General features: G+C 40.9%; 1 protein-coding gene across 42 annotated transcripts in view; it reads right to left on the bottom strand.

Annotated features, from left to right (window-relative positions):
• Positions 1-19053, bottom strand: part of LOC147016897 (adhesion G protein-coupled receptor L2-like) — a 619880-nt gene that overhangs the window by 206189 nt on the left and 394638 nt on the right. The window lies entirely within an intron of this gene.

Here is a 19053-nt window from a genome sequence, read left to right as displayed (position 1 = left end):
AACATTATTGAAAGCACTAAGCTAATTCCTGTTAAAATTAGCTAATTCTCTCAAGAAAGTAAAAGGACTAATATTTTGGAGGTTAATAATAATGATAATACATTCAGGCAACAGTTTGCAACTTATTTGGAAATATTATCGGTGTAACTTAATTCTAACAGTTTGCAACTTAATTCTAACTATATCTAATTCTAACCACCAACTTCGGTAATGTAAATCAGCTTCAGTGGCAGCATGGTAAGAGCATCAACTCTGAGTCTGGGAAGTTGGCGTTTCAAATCCTGGTCGAGTCATACCAAAGACTTAAAAATTCTGTTTTCTTGTTTGACACTCAGACTTTAAAAAGCAGAGAGCACGGACAAAAAAACCCATAAGTTGGTAATAATAGCACAGGCTTTGATGGGCCTAAGAGAGGCCTCCTGCATAAAAATTTCTTGAAAGGGAACTCATGTAATTTTTATATGAGCAAAGGTACCCGTCGTTGCCAGGCAACGCTGTGCCCCTCAACCCACTCCTTCCCCTCCCTCCTCCCACCCAATCCCCTCCCTCCCACCTCACACAAAGCTACCAACATTGCCTGGGATCTCAGTACATCTACAGTATTGGACTACCACAATTAAGCACATATTTAGAGACAAATATCACCAGTCTCTTCACTGATAAGAATACTATGAGAGAAGGGGAGTGGGGGAGAGGGGGAAGGGTGGGATAGAGAGGGGGGAGAGAGAGCAGGGGTGGGGGAGTAAAGGGGGGGGGGGGGGAGAGAGAAAGGAAGGAGTAAGGAGTGGTGGCAAGGAAGGAGAAGGGAAAGCAACACCTCACACCATGTGGCTATACCCTCCGGGAGAGAGGATGCAAGGATGGGGGTGGGAGCAAGAGAAAGAGAAAAGGAGGGGGAGAAAGAGGAGGGGGGAGAGGAAGAGAGAGGAAAGGGGGGGTGAGGGGAGTGCGAAGAAGGTGGGGAATGAGGGCAGGTGTGAGAGCGACACCTCACCAAACGTCGCTATACATTCTGGGAGAGAGGAGTGCAAGGAGGGGGGGCAAGAGAAAGAAAGGGAGAGAGGAGGGGTGGGAGAGTGAGGAGAGGGGATGAGGAAGAGGGCAAGCGAGGAAGTGGAGGGAAGCAAGAAAAGAGGGGGCGACGCTTCACCACACACCGCTATACACTCTGGGAGGGAGGGTGCGAAAAGGGAGGAGGGAGCGAGAGAAAGAAAGGAGGAGAACGAGGAAGGGGAAGGGGGTGGCAGGGTGGAGTGCGAGGAAAGGGTTGGGGGTGAGCGACTCCTCAAAGATTGAGTGAAATATTTCAGAGTAAATGAATTAAAATATTATTCGAATATTTTTCCAATTCTCTCTTGAACTCGTCGTTCACTTGTCCTATTGCTTTACTCAATCTCATCGTCCTGTTGTACTGATCGTTCTTTTGATTAAATCTTTAATGCAATTTAGTTTGCCTTCCTAACTCTGGAGATTTCCTCACGGAGAACCCAGCCATGGCTGTGGGAGCCTTCGCAGCAACCCCCCTGGTTAATTATTTTTGTTGCACTCAATTAATTGTTACCCTTTCAGCACCCTCCTTAATCCCTTCTTCACTCAATATAATTCTCTGAACAATAGAAAAAGTAAAGTTTAATGCTTTGGCAATTTCACATTTTTTTGTGTAAATATGGATAAGGAGGGATCACAGCCTTGCTTGCTTAAAGTAAATATGTAAATCCACTCAGTTATAAGAATAGTTCATTTCTTTAAATTTTCAGATTTCACTTCAGATTTTGACACCAAGTCCATATGGTCCAATCCTCAAATCCAAAGACAGATTTTGATTATATACTTTAATTAGGCCGTGAGAGAACATCATGTTTCCAAGGCAAGGTACATCATGGTTTTGAGCAGGCCAAAACAAAGGGCGGCTTAAGACCCCGGCGATGAAGAGCGGGATGACCAAGGATAAGCCTGTTTTTGTTTTTTCATGAGTACGAGTTAACTATCAGTTAAAGGGGTGTTTAAATTTACCCAAATACCATGTTTTTATTCATGCACTCCCTAGGACTTCCCTTAGTATGCATGCAATGTTTCGGCCTGATATAGGCTTCATGGTTTTGGAGGTATGGATGGACACGGACACTGACACTGACACGGACACACACACGGACACACACACACACACACACACGGACACACACGGACACACACACACACACACACACACACACACACACACACACACACACACACACACACACACACACACACACACAAACACACACACACACACACACACAATTGGACCGAGTTGGAATCGACAAGGAAGGCTCATTTGAATGGCGAAGAATAGATCAGCTCAACTATGATGGAGAACGAATAATACTAAATGCCCAAGATCAAGGACACTACACCAATGGATTTTAAAAGATGGCGGGACTGAGCCAGACGGAGAAGTGTAGGTTCTGCAAGACAGAAACAGAAAGTACGAGTCACCTGCTTTCCGGATGCAAAAAACTATTATCAGAACAACTTTACACACAACGGCACGACAAAGTATGTATGCAAAGTGATTCATTGGCACATCTGCAAAAAATTTCAACATCCCAGTTCCAAAAAATTTGTGGAAACATGAACCAAGGGCAATCTTGAAAATAAGGACGTCATGCTCACGTACGACCTGATGATCCCATCGAGCGCGAACATAGAAAACAAAGCCTTGCGACCGGACATCGTTCTCAGGAACAAAAAGGTAAAGACGGCATTGCTGATTTAGATATCAGTACCCAGTGAAATAATGTATAAAAGAAGAAAATGATCAAATACCAGGCACTCAAAAATGAGATCAAGTGATCTTGAAAGCTGAAGAGCATCAAAATTGCACCAAGGATAATTGGAGCAACAGGAATGAAAAAGAAGAACCTCACTGAGATTTTAAAAACCATCCCCAGGAATATGACCACAAAACAAATAACAATTGGAGGTACTCCTGCGTTTGGTGACTGCTGAAAAGAGCCCTCAGAACAAAACTCTGAGAACAAAGTTGAACAGCTTGGTCCATGAAATGTGACCCCTTACTGAAGCGGAGGTAGATACTTTGAGTCTGGGAAGGACTTCGTTCCTTCTCTAAAACCCACAAATGGAGGTAACAACCAATGACACACACATTTATTGTTGTAGATTTAGGAAAAAAGAAATTGCCTTGGTCAGTAAGGTTGTACTAAAATGACAAGATCTCAAATCATCATATTTTCTGGTAAGTTAAAAAATATTCCACTGTACATATTTAAAATAAACGACACACCATGATAATTAATTGTGACATTTTTGTGCGCATTGATTAATTAGATTTCTTCAAATATAATTCTCCTTCCAATTGACTTTGAAATACAATTATTCTAATAAGTACACAGATAATGTGGTTGAGATTCATTAACTTCAAAATGATTGCCAGAAAGTTGTTAAGGTATTAAACCTGGAACTATTGGTCATCTTAAAAGTCGTGGCTTAAAAAGGAAAACAGTAATGCCTTAAGTTTCTTAGATTCGGTTTTTTATTTATAAATTCGTGGTACAGAGACTAAAGCATAATCTCTGCAAAAGCTGAAACTTCTGGCTATGACTTTGATATTATAGACAAGCTCATTCAGATGGCAGCCGCAAGGCAGGAGTTCAAAATGGAAACGAGCATTGAAATACGTTTGAAGCAAAGAGCAGTTATCAAATTCCTTACAGCCAAAAGCGTATCACTGATTGCCTTTCATCATGATCATGTGGTGGATATTTATGAAGAATCATGTTATGATGATTAAAATGTGATCTCGAGGGGATGGACAGAATAAGAGCTGTTTTATAAGCAATTTGGTCATGATGACATATAAATGTTTCTTAATGGTGCAACTATATGGAAATTAATAATGATGAAGCAAAAAATAAAAGATTGTATGTTTCTTCAAACTATATGGAAATTAATAATGACGAAGCAGAAAATAAAAGATTGTATGTTTCTTCAAACTATATGAAAATCAATAATGACGAAGCAAAAAATAAAAGATTGTATGTTTCTTCAAACTATATGAAAGTCTATTTGGTTGTTTTGGGGATAAATAAGGAAAATGTGCAGAGTAAATTTAGGGACTTCATTTGGAGCCACTCCTTTAATCCCTCTAATTGTATTTTATGCAATGGTGATAAAGCTTAAGCAACTGGAAAATTGACACATTAACCCACATGGGCTGGCAGGAAAACCCATACCTTTGCACCACTCAGCTTTGAGTTGGCTAGTCTGAGTTTGAATCTTGACTCAGGTATAAATTGACACTATGGTGCTTTGCATACAGGGCGAGACATCAAAGTCCATCGGAGGGACGTTAAGCTGGAAGGCCAATTTGTTAGTTACGAATTTTTGGTGGACATTAAAGATCCCATGGTGATTTGCACAAAGAGGTGCCAAATTATCGCTGGCACTATGAACAAATTCCAAATTTCTGCCACGTTCAGTGGATTATCTTGCGACTGAGTGGCAATCTGTCCAGGATTGGTTGTAGCCTTGAATCGTCTCTTAACTTGCCGTGAATACCCAAAAGTCCTGTCAAGAATATGTTGTTGTTCATCTTTCGGCTGCTCCCATTCGGGGTCGCCACAGCGGATCATCCGTTATGATCCGCATACTGATTTGGCACAGGTTTTACGCCGGATGCCCTTCCTGACGCAACCCTGGTCGCCTCTTACGACACAGGGATCAGGATTTGGGTTTCGCCATGATTCCGGGCTGCTTTACACCCTGCCCATTGCAGAGCCCCCGTCCTCAAGCGATCCTCCAACCCAAGCCTCCGAGTCGCCGGATTACAGGCGCACGCCACTACGCCCGGATTCCTGTCAAGAATATGGTTCTACATTATTATTATTATTATTATTATTACCTCCACCACCTAAGGTGGATGGAGGTTATGTTTTCAGTTCTGTCTGTTTGTATGTTTGCAGTATGCCTGTCTGTGAGAAGGATATCTTAAAAAGTTATGGACAAATTTTACTAAATTTGATGGAAAGGTTGGGTGTGTGTTGAGGACGAATTGATTAGATTTTGGTGAAGATCCTGATACCTGAGTATTTTTTTTTCTTTAGTGATTCTTCATCATTGAGAGTTGGGTTCAAAACAATATATAGCACAATATCTCAAAACGTTATGGATGGATTTAGAGGAAACTTGGTGGGCAGGTTTGGGTGTGTGACAGACAAATAGTTTCGATTTTGGTGAAGATTCAGATCCAGATACAAGAGTTTTTTTTTAAAAGTGATTCTTCATAATTGAGAGATTGGACCAAAAATGACATATTTCAAGAAGTTAGGAACAGGTTTATGACAAAACTTGGTGGATGAGTTGGGTAGGTGACAAAAATAAGCCAATTAGATTTTAGTGAAAGTCCGGATGCAAATCCAGCCTATCAGTGGGATATCAAAAGAAAACTGTTCCAGGGTTCAGCCTGGTGGACGTATGCACTCTGAGTTCTGCCACATCCCTTTATTTGGGCAGTGTATTGGCAATAAACCGGTCTCAATCGCTCCCGAAAATAAAAATAACCCAGGTTACGTACATGAAGCAAAGACATGCGTACTGCTTATGTGCATACATATCATGGTTATATAACTCGGATAATTCCAATTGCACTGGCCCATCTGCTGACACCACAGGCCTGAAGCCTGAAGTACTGTGCCCTTCACAAGGCTCATGACATCTATCGGCTCCAACCTTTCGATATTTGATGATCCATTTAACAGTCGCTTAGGTTGTTTTACATTGAACAGAAAACTTATAGGGAGAGCATGGCGATTGTGAAAATGACACTTCCGAAGATGTCTTAGTCTTACCAAAATGGCGGATGTACGATTCTTTTTTTCAGGTTGTAAATGTGGATGGCATCAAGCCAGCTGCCAACCAATTCTCCTAACTTTCTGGTCCCTCCTGAGGTCCCTCCTCTCCCTCCTAAGCCATTGAACATTCTTTGCATTTTCTCTGTAATAGGCCACATCTCTCCTCCATATACCATCACAGATATGACATTGCTATTGTAGAGCTGGATGTTAGTCTTTGTGCTACTTTTTTGTTTTTCTGAATATTGTCCAATTTGAGAAGTGATGCTGTAGCTTTTCAAATCTGAGATCTGACTTCATCTTCCCCGATTCCATTCTCAATGACTGTACTTCCCAGGAAGACGAATCGTTTCCCTGAGAGCACTGCGCATTATCCATTCTATGACTATGTTTAATAGCATTGGTGACAGCACACATCCTTATCTTACACCTGTCAAATTCTTGAACCATTCTGTAACTCCATATTTTGTTTTAACAAAGCTTTTAATTCGATCGTACATGTTCTCAAATGTGCGCACAAAATTAAGTGGGATACCATAATGTTGTAGTATTATACTCCAAGGTGAATTCCTGTCGAAACTATAAAAGACTTTTTCAAAGTCTATGAAATTTATTGCAATATTTGCCTGGAAAGTTAGGATTCCTTTAATGAGCCCAACTCGCAAAAATATTTGGTCCATGCATGATCTTGATTTTCTAAAACTCGCTTGCTCTTAAAATTTCTTGTCCAAATCAAATCAATATTTGCTTATTTTGAAAGATAGATACAGTGCCTTCAGAAAGTATTCACAACCCTTGACTTTTTCACATTTTTTGTTACAGCCTTGAAATAAAAAAATGGATGAAATTGAGATGTTTTTTGTCACTGGTCGACATGCAATACCCCATAATGTTTAAGTGGAATATTTTGTGGGCAATTCAATTTAATGGACATGATTTAGAAAGAAACGCACCTTTCAGTATAAGGTTCCACAGTTAGCAATGCATGTCAGAGCAGAAAAAACACCATGAACTCCAATGAACTGTCCGTAGAACTCAGAGATAGAATTGTGAAGAGGCATAGATCCGAGGAAGGATATAAAACAATTTTTAGAGTGTTGATAGTTCCCAATAGCACAGTGAGCTCCATCATTAGGAGATGGAAAGACCATGGAACTACCGAGATTCTTCCTAGAGCTGGCCGTCCAACCAAACTGAGCAACTGGGCAAGAAGGACCTTCGTCAGAGAGGTGAACAAGAACCAAATGACCACTCTGACAGGACTACAGAGTTCCTTGGCTGAGAAGGGAAAACCTGCCAGAAGGACAAAAGTCTCTGAGCACTTTACACATCTAGGCTTTATGGGAGAGTGGCCAGACAGACGCCACTCCGAAGAAAAAGGCACATGACAGCACACCTGGAGTTTGCAAAAAGGCACATTAAAGACTCTGAGAGCATGAGGCAAAAGTTTATGTGGTTTGATGAGATGAAAATTGAACTCTTTGGCCTGAATGCAAAGTGCTAAATCTGGTGGAAACAGAGCACAACTCATCACCCATCTAACACCATCCCTACCTTGAAGGATGGTGGTGGCAGCATCATACTATGGGGATGCTTTCCAGTGGCAGGTACTGGAAGACTAGTAAGAATAGAGGGAACAATGAATAGAGCCAAATACAGGTAAATTGTTGAGGAGAACGAACCTGCTTCAGAGTGCAAAAATCCTGAGACCGTGGCGAAGATTTATGCTCCAACAGGACAATGACCCCAATCATACAGCCAAAGCAACACTGGAATAATATCAGAAGAAGAACGTGAAAATCCTTGAGTGGCTAAACCAAATCTCAGACCTGAATCCCATTGAGAATCTGTGGAAAGACTTTGAGATTGCTGTTCACCGACACTCCCCATTCAACTTGACAGAGCTTGAGCAAATCTGCAAGGAAGAATGGGAGAAAATCCCCAAATGCAGATGTGTAAAGCTGATCCAGACATACCCAAGAAGACTCGAAGCTGTAATCACTACCAAAGGCGCTTCTAAATGTTTGACTCAGGGGGTTGAATACTTACTGTTTATAAATTAGATATTTCTGTATTTCATTTTCAAAAATTTGTGAAAATTTGGAAAAACATGTTTTCACTTTGTCATTGTGGGGTATTTTGTGTAGATCAGTGACAAAAACAAAACAAAACATCTAATCCATTCTAAAATCAGGCTGTAACACAACAAAATCTGAAAAAAGTCAAGGGGTGTGAATACTTTCTGAAGGCACTGTACGCAGCACCAAATGTTCAATGAAATATTCCTTCAAGTAGCTCGTTTGTATATAAAGAGATTGCATGGGATTTCATGGGAAACTTAGCATGCAATTGAAACTGGAGGAAAAAAAATTGTGAATTCCTTTTGAAAAAAAGAAATATTTGTCATCCATTTAAACAGTTGTTTTGAAAACACTGTGCTCATTGTGAATTCCTTTTGAGAAAAAAAAAAACATGGAGGTTTATCAGAAGTAATTTCCTTGCTTTCATGCTGCATGACAACTTAAAACATTTCATGAAGATGATTTGTTTCATTATTGCTGATTGCCACAAAGTCCTCAAGGAACTCCAAACAACCAAATGAACTTCCAGCAACTATGAATGTCAAAGTACAATTTTTGAAAAAACAATTTAATTTTGGAATATGTGATTGCCCATTTGTGTGCAAAATGGGAGCCTTTGGTAGAAATCTATAATTTGTTGGCATATTTTCTCACCAAGTTGGAAATAACTGTTTTCTATGAAAATTTAATGCTTTGCTTTCATTCCTTCTGGGGGAAGAAAACGACATATTAATAATTTAAGTTTGTTGTCCAGTATGGCGAATTCTTATCAAGTGCAATATATGGTCTCATCTCTGCATTGTGCAGCCTTATATAAAGCTATGTTCAGTGAATGCAGTAGTTTATTGTGTGGAGTTCATATTTACAGCATGTTACTTATTCAGCACCTTCAGCCTCACAATCGGAATTTTATACTTATTCTTTTCTTATTGTGACTAAGGGGTTATTGGATAAGCTTGTGGTTAATCCCATACATTACAAGAAAGACAAGGGCAGCATGATACAATCACAAAAGTAACAAAATTTGAAAACATCAAAAGCCTGAACCATTGATGACAAAAATGTTGTAGTGTCATTAAGAGGAACAGCATGTCTTATCCATGCACGGTCCAGAGAGTCGAGGATGGAGGTGGGGTCGGAGGGGGTGAGGTCGCTGCGTCACAAATACATTTGGAAACTGAAGTGCTTATGCAACTGCTCACGCACGTCGATATATCACCAGATAATCCCAGCTACAATTTACAACCAGAGAGTGATTCCTCGGTGGTGACCGAAGTACAGGTCTTTAACCTCTATGCACTCCTGAACCGCTTTACGGAATGGGTTGCAACCTGGTGGTTGTACTCGGGGTGTGGGTGGGGGGGCTGCACGGGTAGGTTTTGGGTAGTAGAAAAATTCAATCTCACGGGTTCATGGTCGGGGGAGTTTTAATGAAAAGCATTTTGATAAAATAGAAGTGTGGAATTATCCCACTCGTAAGGATGGGATTCTTCACTGGTAATATCACAATTTGTGCACAAGTCGTTCGCATCGTTGACGCGTTTAAGTCGTGATAAAACCTTTCTTATAGAAAGGAAGTTGAAGATGAGGATACCAGACTTTTGGGATTTTTTTTAGTGTTATATATTCTTAAAGAAAATGAACAACTTATAATAACAATAATTCACCCATGCTGAGCAGAAAGGTCAAAGTTCTGCTTCGTGCCACGATTCCTCATCTTGCAATTAAACCTTCCACTTCCAAATGACTGTCGCCATTTCTTTTTTCTTGTATTTTTATTTCCGTACTGTCATTTTTTTGGTGGTTTATTTTGTTTGTTTGTAATTTCCTAAGCATTTCCACAGCAGTCATCATGCTAGAACTGATGCAAATGTCATTTCTCTTGTCATGTTTCTTTAATGCTCTCTGTTTGTATTTTAATTACCTTTGATGGCTACAAAACAGTGCTGTAGTTGTTAAAAAGACCTGTCGACACTTTGTAGTCATTCCGACTCATTGATAATCTGTTCTGAAAGCTTGTCCCTTATAATTCATCTTGCCTTTCTCTCTAATATGTCAAAGTTACTTTATATTTTTGTGGTGTTATCAAGCCAGCACTGCAAAGACACATTGTACCTGTGAAATATCTGTGCAGTTTACAATACTGTAATATTATTGTGTTGCAGGACGTGGTATCCATTTTAACATGTATTCTCAAGAACTTGCATGACAATATCCTTTGGGCTTGATGTAAGATTCCAAGCTTACTCTTAACATCAGATGGTATTTATCTCCACCAACGAAGGTGGAAGGAGGTTAAGTTTTCACCCCTGTCTGTTTGTTACTTGCAAAATGGAAGATTTTTCAACTATATAAATCAGTGGATTTTGTTATTCTGTCTGTATTTTTGTCACTCATCTACAGGTCAGAATTCTAAACCAATCGTCATGAAACTACCAAATTGTAGAGGTAGTCTCAACTGAGCCTGTCGATTTTGAGGTCAAAGGTCATCTTGAGATCAAATTTCTAGAATCATTTTTCATCCAATTGACTTGAAACTTGAACAGGATTTGCATATTGTGTCACTGAATTGGGAAACCAACAATTTGAGGTCAAAAGGTCAAAGGTCAAGTCAAGGTCAAACTTCAAAAATAATCAATTTCAATCTGAAAAATAATCAACTTTCATCCGATTGACCTGAGCTTTGATTAAGATTGTCAATTTTAATCTTAATGAAATGGATAATTTGATGTATCCATGGCAACCTTTGGAGAATGGGGTAGATTTTGCAAGCATCATGCTCTGCAAAACGTCTTTTTCTTGTGTGTCTGTTTGTCTGTACGCGTGCAGGATATCTCAAAAAAGTTGTGGAGGGATTTGGGTGAAATTTGGTGGGAAGGTTGGGTGTATGACAAGGAGGAATTGATTAGACTTTGGTGAAGATCCGGATTTGGCTACGAGAATTTATTTTTTATTTTTAAAGTATTTCTTCACCATTGAGAGATAGGGCAAAAAGCAATATATGGCACGGTATCCCAAAAATTTATGGATGGATTCGGACGAAACCCGGTGGACACTTTGGGTGTGTGACAGGGAAGAAATGATTCAATTTTGGTGAAGATCCATATCTGGATATGACAATTTTTCAAGTGATTTTTCACCATTGAGAGATAGGGCTGAACTGATATCCATCCATCCATTGAGACCATACTCTGTGCAGCCTAAGCATTCTCCTTGGCTATTGGGCACAATCCTGAATGGGTCGCCACTCCGACACAGGATATCAGCAAGCTGGCACTCATTTTGCCGACCTCGGAAGGATGACAGGCAGTCAACCCCGCCTGGTATTAATTCATTCAGTGGGATTTGAACTCAGGATCCTAGGATGCTGAACCGATATACAGCCCAATATTTCAAAAAGTTGTGGATGGATTCGGATGAAACTTGGTGAACCGGTGGGCTATGTGACGAGGACGATTGATTCGATTTTGATGAAGGTCCGAATCCAGATCCAGATACGAGAATTAATTTTAAAAGTGAACGTTCATCACTGAACGATGGGGCCAAAAACGATACAAACAGTCCCTTCAGAAAGAATCACAACCCTCGACATTTATCACATTTTGTTGCGTTGCAGCCTGAAATTAAAATGGATTAAATTTGAATTTTAGTCACCGATCTACACAAAATACTCCATCATGACAAAGAGAAAACATTTTCAGAAATTTTTACAAATCAATAAAAAATGAAAAGCTGAAATGTCATGCGTCAATAATTATTCATTCCCATGAGTCAATACTTTGTAGAAGCACATTTAGCAGTGATTGCAGTCTCGTGTCTTCTTGGGTATGTCTGTATCAGCTTTGCACATCTGGATTTGTGAATTTTCTCCGTTTCTTCCTTGCAGATTTGCTCAAGTTCTGTCGAGTTGGAATGGGGAGCGTCGGTGAACAGCATTCTCAAAGTCTTTGAACAGATTCTCATTGAGTCTGGGCTTTGACTGGGCCACTCAAGGGCTTTCACGTTCTTGTTCTGAAGCCATTCCAGTGTTGCTTTCGCTGTATGTTTGGGGTCATTGTTCTGTTGGAATGTAAATTTTAGCCACAGTCTATGGTCTTTTTCACTCTTAAGCTGGTTGTCCTCAAGTATGCCTGTATTTGGCTCCATTCATTGTTCCTTCTGCCCTTACAAGTCACCCAGTGCATGCCACTGAAAAGCATCCCCATACCATGATGCTGCCATCATCTTACTTCACAGGAGGGATGGTGCAAGATGGGTAATGAGCTGTGCTCAGTTTCCGCTAGATGTAGCGGTTTGCACTCAGGCCAAATCGTTCAATTTTCATCCCATCAGACAACAGAATCTTTTGCCTCATTCTCTGTCTTTCACGTGCCTTTTTGCAAACTGCAGGCATGCTGTTATGTGCCTTTTTCTCAGGAGTGGCTTCTCTCTGGTCACTCTCCATAAAACCTAGATTTGTGAAGTGCTGCAGAGATTGTTGTCCTTCTGACAGGTTCTCCCATCTCAGCCAAGGAACGCTGTAGTTCTGTCGGTGTGGTCATTCAATTATTGGTCACCTCCCTGACGAAGGTGCTACTTGCCCAGTTGTTCAGTTTGGTCGGACGAACAGCTCAAGGAAGAGTCTGGGTAGTTCCATATTCTTTGCATTTCCTAATGATGGAGCTCACTGTGCTTTTGGGGATTCTATCTCTAAGTTCTATGGACAGTTCCTTGGACTTAATGGTTGAGTTTCTGCCCTGACATGCACTGTCAACTGTGGGACCTCATTGAGGAAGTTGTCTTTCTTTCTAAATCATGTCCAATCAATTGAATTGGCCACAGGTGGACCCTAATCAAGTTGTGGAGACAATGCAAGGATGGTCAAAGGAAATTGGATGCACATGAGCTCAATTTGGAGTGTCAAAGGGGTTGAACACTTATTGACTCAGGACATTTCAGTTTTTCATTGTTAATTAATTTGTAAAAATTTCATTTAAACAAAATTCCACTTTGACATTATGAGGTATTTTGTGTTCATCAGTGACAAAAAAATCTCGATTTAATCCGAGGAAGGTTTATTGAAGAAATCCTAACTTTCCAGGCAAATATTTCAATCAATTTCAGAGATTTTGAAAAAGCCTTTGATAGTGAAGACAGAATGTCACCATGGAGTGTACTACAACATTACAGTATCCCAGATAAGTTTGTGCAGACATTTGAGAACATGTACGATGGAATGGAAAGCTGTGTTAAAACAGAACATGGAGTTACAGAATGGTTCAAGATCTTGACAGGTGTAAGACAAGGATGTGTGCTGTCACCAATGCTATTAAACAGTCATAGACTGGATAATGTACAGTGCTCTCAGGGAAACGACTTATCTTCCTGGGAAGTGCAGTCATTTAGAATGGAATCGGGGAGGATGAAGTCAGATCTCAGATTTTAAAAGCTACAGCATCACTTCACAAATTGGACAATATTCAGAAAAACAAAAAAGTAGCACAAAGACTAAGGTCCGGCTCGACAAGAGTAATGTCATATCTGTGATGTTATATGGAGGAGAGGCATGGTCTATTACAAAGGAAATACAAAGAATGCTCGATGGCATGGATTCCAAGAGCATCCGGAAAGTTCGGAGAATATGCTGGAAAATGAGGGTTAGAAACACAGATTTTAGAAAACTGACAAAACAGAAACCTGAATGTGAAATTTTGAGAAAATGATGACTGATATGGTTTGGGTATATGATAAGCATGAAAGGAACCAGACAGCCAAGACAAGTCATCGACTGGATACCAAGAGGGAATAGAAAGCTGGGAAGACCGAAGACTACTTGGAAATCAACTGCGAAGGAATTAGTTATAATAGTCGTTTGGAATGTGTCGAGTCGGACGGGATGCGGGGAGGGAGGAGAGGGGAGGGGAGGGGGGGAGAGGGACGAGATGGAGGAGAGAAAGGAGAGGAGAAGGAGGAGAGGGAGGAGACGGAGGAGAGAAAGGAGAGATAGGGAAGGGATGGGGAGTAGAAGAGTGAGGGTAGGGTCCTCTGCTAGGGAATTAGTTATAATCATCGTTTCAAATGTATCTGGTTGGACACGATGCGGGGAGGGGAGTAGAAGAGGAAGGGCAGCGTTCCCTGCTTAGGAAAATTGAGGTTAGGGATTGAACTGGAGACACATTCTATATTACCATGTCTCCAGGGTGTATGTGTGTGTGTGTGTGTGTGTGTGTGTGTGTGTGTGTGTGTGTGTGTGTGTGTGTGTGTGTGTGTGTGTGTGTGTGTGTGTGTGTGTGTGTAAATAATTTAATGCGAGTAATAACTCTTTTCCAACGATATAATTTAACAATACAGTACTTCAGAAAATTTGTATGGAATAAATTGAATATGTGGACTAACGATGGAATGCAATATTTGTTCGTAACATTTGGTTTTAAGGAATTTTTTAATTGCGAAGTGAAGTGTATTTGATGCTTTCAAGTTTAACCAGAGAGTTTGTGTCAAAGCCACCCAATGCTCGCCTGTTTATACATTTATCGTTTTTAAAAGACTAGTCTAATAATATTTTTTATAAACCATTGCAGTCAAGTCTGATCCAAATAATTTTAAAGCAATATATGTATTTGGATATTGTAATCAGTAAAAAATAGTGTGGTAGATAAAAACAATAGAAAGGAAATAACTTGCACCAAAAACTTTAACATTTTCACGCTGACGCTGATGCTCACGCCGGGGGTATCGCTATAGCTCTCTGTTCTTCGAACAGGCGAGCTAAAAATGAATGACATAAGTAAGTCATTGAAGGCAGGTTCTCTCCTCTCTTAAGGCAGGTCAATCAAGTCAATCCTCCCAAGGCAATCAAGTCAAGTCCGAAGAAAGTCTCTCCATACCCTCTCCCACCCCTTACCCCCACCTCCCTGCACAAGATCCTCTCCTCCTCTTGCCTATGCAGTGTGCATGATGAGAGGGAAGGGGGGTGGAAAAAAGAGAGAGATAGAGATAGAGAGAGAGAGAGAGAGAGAGAGAGAGAGAGAGAGAGAGAGAGAGAGAGAGAGAGAGAGAGAGAGAGAGAGAGAGAGAGAGAGAGAGAGAGAGAGAGAGAGAGAGAGAGAGAGAGAGAGAGAGAGAGAGAGAGAGAGAGAGAGAGAGAGAGAGAGAGAGAGAGAGAGAGAGAGAGAGAGAGAGAGAGAGAGAGAGAGAGAGAGAGAGAGAGAGAGAGAGAGAGAGAGGTGAGAGAGAGAGGTGAGAGAGAGAGGTGAGAGAGAGAGGTGAGAGAGAGAGGTGAGAGAGAGAGGTGAGAGAGAGAGGTGAGAGAGAGAGGTGAGAGAGAGAGGTGAGAGAGAGAGGTGAGAGAGAGAGGTGAGAGAGAGAGTGAGAGCTGTGCGAGATGTGCGAGATGTGCGAGATGTGCGAGATGTGCGAGATGTGCGAGATGTGCGAGAGGTGCGAGAGGTGAGAGAGGTGAGAGAGGTGAGAGAGGTGAGAGAGGTGAGAGAGGTGAGAGAGGTGAGAGAGGGGAGAGAGGTGAGAGAGGTGAGAGAGGTGAGAGAGGTGAGAGAGGTGAGAGAGATGAGAGAGGTAAGAGAGGTGAGAGAGGTGAGAGAGGTGAGAGAGGTGAGAGAGGTGAGAGAGGTGAGAGAGGTGAGAGAGGTGAGAGAGGTGAGAGAGAGAGAGAGAGAGAGAGAGAGAGAGAGAGAGAGAGAGAGAGAGAGAGAGAGAGAGAGAGAGAGAGAGAGAGAGAGAGAGAGAGAGAGAGAGAGAGAGAGAGAGAGAGAGAGGAGGGCATGGACATGTATTCACAAACTGTATTATGTGAATGAAATAAATTGTGTATATGGCATCATTTCTGGATCTGACAAATTGCGAGTACCAATTTTGGGAAACTCTACATGCAGCATCTAACTCAAGATGTACCCAAATGTCATTCACATCTATGCCCTTTGGGTTTCCCATGAGTGCTCCACTTGTGTGTGTGTGTGTGTGTAATACACACACACACACACACACACACACACACACACACACACACACACACACACACACACACACACACACACACACACACACACACACACACACACACACACACACACACACACACACACACACACACACAGTCTGTCTGTCTGTCTGTTCCACCCTGAAACACAGAAACTCTCCTTGGAGAGAGAAAAAAAATTAATAAAAGCTGCTTCAAATTAATCCAAACCTACGGAAAAAAATTACAATTGTTTCAATCATATCAAAAAACCAATTGAACCCGGGTGGTGCATTGGCAACAGATAGGTGTATAGGCCTCTATTGCTCCCGAAATAGATTTTTTCTTTGCTGTTAAGAAATATACAACCTGATATTTTTGAGATCTTGGAACCAGCAAAAGAATAAAAGGGTTCCTTTAAAAAAAAATTTTTTTTTTTTACCTCTGAGCTATCACGTCAGAACCAAACTGGTTATCGACATGCTAAATTTCCTGCATGCAATTTGTCCTTTAATATTCATGCCAAACAAGTGTCTTTCTGTTAACATATTTTCCTCCCTGCACATTTTGTTTGGTTCACCCATAGGTGTGGATGTATATATTGAGACCAAGATGCATAACCTGTTTGCTTCATTAAGGCTCACTCCATCTTGATTCGACTCGGAACCAAAGCACACAGCTATCATTTCTTCATTTATTCTGTCCGGGATCAATGCACAGCCTCAGACCTTTTACAGCCTGCTGCATTGCCTTGGGCCAGTTAGAAAAGAAACAATCTTCTTTACTCACTCTATCAAATAAACCTCAAACTCACATACAAACATAAATAATATCAAATACATATTTGATTCAAAATTCCATAAAGGATATCACATTTCCTTTTCGCACAGGGCATCGATGTAATAACATTTTGTTTGCAGCTGTTTTATTGACTTTTCTTGATGTGATTTGGTCAACGTAATCTTTAACAAAACACCCCAAGTTGCAATATGAACGCTCCACAAAAAGGCAATGGTGTGACAAGTTTCAGGTTAATTTATCTACCTTTATTGTACATTAATAGATGACATTCACTGGGATGCAAAGTAGGCAAACATTAGGATGAAAAGGAATGCTCGTACAACACTAAATATCATGGGGGATTGATGAGTAAAATAGTTTTGGGAGAGGACATTTATTTTACCGAAACATATTGCAAATCTTGAGTAGGTCATCAAATGCAGTTACACCATAAAAATTATTAATTCCTCTATAATGGTCTGCAGTATTAACTTTTCATACAGAAGTTTAGGCTCATTAAGGAGCGACTGGACAGAGGGCAGCAGATTCGCAGACTGACAGGGGATCAAAGGAGGTCAGGGATATAAGGACATCACATATGAGTGGATCTGCGGCATGAAATAAAGGGACAGGAAGAGGGGTGCACAAGTGTTCAATGAAAGTTGAAGAAACAAGGGGTGGATAAGGAAGAACTCACGAGGTGACAATGAGGAACACTTGAAGGACTGAAGGGAGAGGCACGACACAGACATCGGTCGTCATTTCCACAGATGAGAGAACAGAGAGATGGAGGAATGAAGTTGAACTTAAAGCTTAAAACTATATGGGGGGGGGTGAGGGGGGATTGTAACCTGGAGTTGGATTCTGGAATAACACGTGCGACATAGACGGGCTGGCTGGTTATGGAGGGATGAGAGAGTGGGAGAAGCGAGGCCTGAAATATAACAAGGAAAACTGACAGTCCATCAACCTGACTGCAGCAGGTGAAAAGCAGATCTTGGGACTTAGCCTTCTGCCAAGAGTTGCTTATGACACAGAGCCTTGCACTTCATTTCCTCCAAGGGAGCAATATGGGAATCAGCTGCACGATTCCAGAGTGGGGACCAACACTCCATGATGCTTCGAAAGAAGGCCTCATACACTGTAATGAGTGCTTTGTGGCTTTGAATGCAGGACTGAGACTGACGAGGTCCAGGGACACCTACCTTTTCCAGGGGTTGGAAAAGTAAGACAAGTCAGCTGAGGAGTTTTTGACTGATACTCATGGAGGGCCAAAAAAAGAAAAAGACAAAGAGCATGGAATTCTCCTGTGTTGAAAGACGTGTTCCAAGTATCTGACCAAAGTTTTCATTTTTGTCCAAATCCGCAGAGATATATGCCACGGAAGCCAGCTGCCTATCTGATGTGTAGTATACGATCCTATGCAGAGCAAGATGCTAAAGAGAAAAAAAGATAATATATATATATATATATATATATATATATATATATGTATAAAGAGATAGGAGTAGGATGCAACAGCAAAATGGTGCAGAGTATTTTTCAGGGAAGTGGAAAGGTCATTGATGTAGACCGAGAATAAGGTTGGTCCTAATATGCTGCCTTGTGGGACACCAGACTCAAGAGGGAGATCAAGAGGAATCCATTGTTTCTGATCACAAAGAAATGCTGATACTGATTTTATGAGTGGTCCCTGAAAACCATTAGTAGACAGCTTGGAAAGTAAAGCTGGGTGCCATTATCAAAAGCTCGAGAGATGACCAGTGATAGCCCTGATGTCTACTTTGAGATTTAGTGCATCCATCCATTGTTGCAAGGATAAAAGAAGCAACATGTCAATGGTAGAACAACCAGGACAGAAGCTGAACTGATGATCAAGCATTCGAGAGGAGAGGAACATATAATATCTGAGGTCTACAACAATTATCAATCTCCTATTTGTTTATAATGTGGAGATAAAGCTGTCGAGTTAGGAGTTAAGTCGATCAGACTTGGAACCCTCCTTGTGAATCGTGGTAATGTTTTCAACTTTCCAAGATTAAGGCAGGAGACCATCTTATGCAAGATAAGGAGAAGAGTGAAGAAAAGGCGAGGATACGGCTGAAGCATAGCTCATCAGGATTAAAGTGTCAGGGCTGTTGGATACAGTTGAAGATGAGATGTCATACTGACTATTGGAACTTCTCAACCTTAGTAGATGAGAAGTCCAGGAGCTGCAAAAAGCAATCTGTGATGGGTGGAATATGCACAGGCAAGGGTGAGAATGAGGATCTTGGCCTTTTCAAGAAAGACAATATTAAGATACTCAGCTTTTCCAAAGCAGTGTCTAACATAACTCCATCCTTTATGAGTAAAGATACAGAAGAGAAATATGTACCGGAGCCAG

Source organism: Eptatretus burgeri, chromosome 11 (assembly GCF_056783735.1).
Source record: "Eptatretus burgeri isolate ZD-2024b chromosome 11, Ebu_testis_v1, whole genome shotgun sequence".
NCBI classification, from domain to species: Eukaryota; Metazoa; Chordata; class Myxini; order Myxiniformes; family Myxinidae; genus Eptatretus; species Eptatretus burgeri.
Note: the sequence above shows the minus strand (reverse complement) of the source record. Positions and strands in the feature narration are given on the sequence as shown.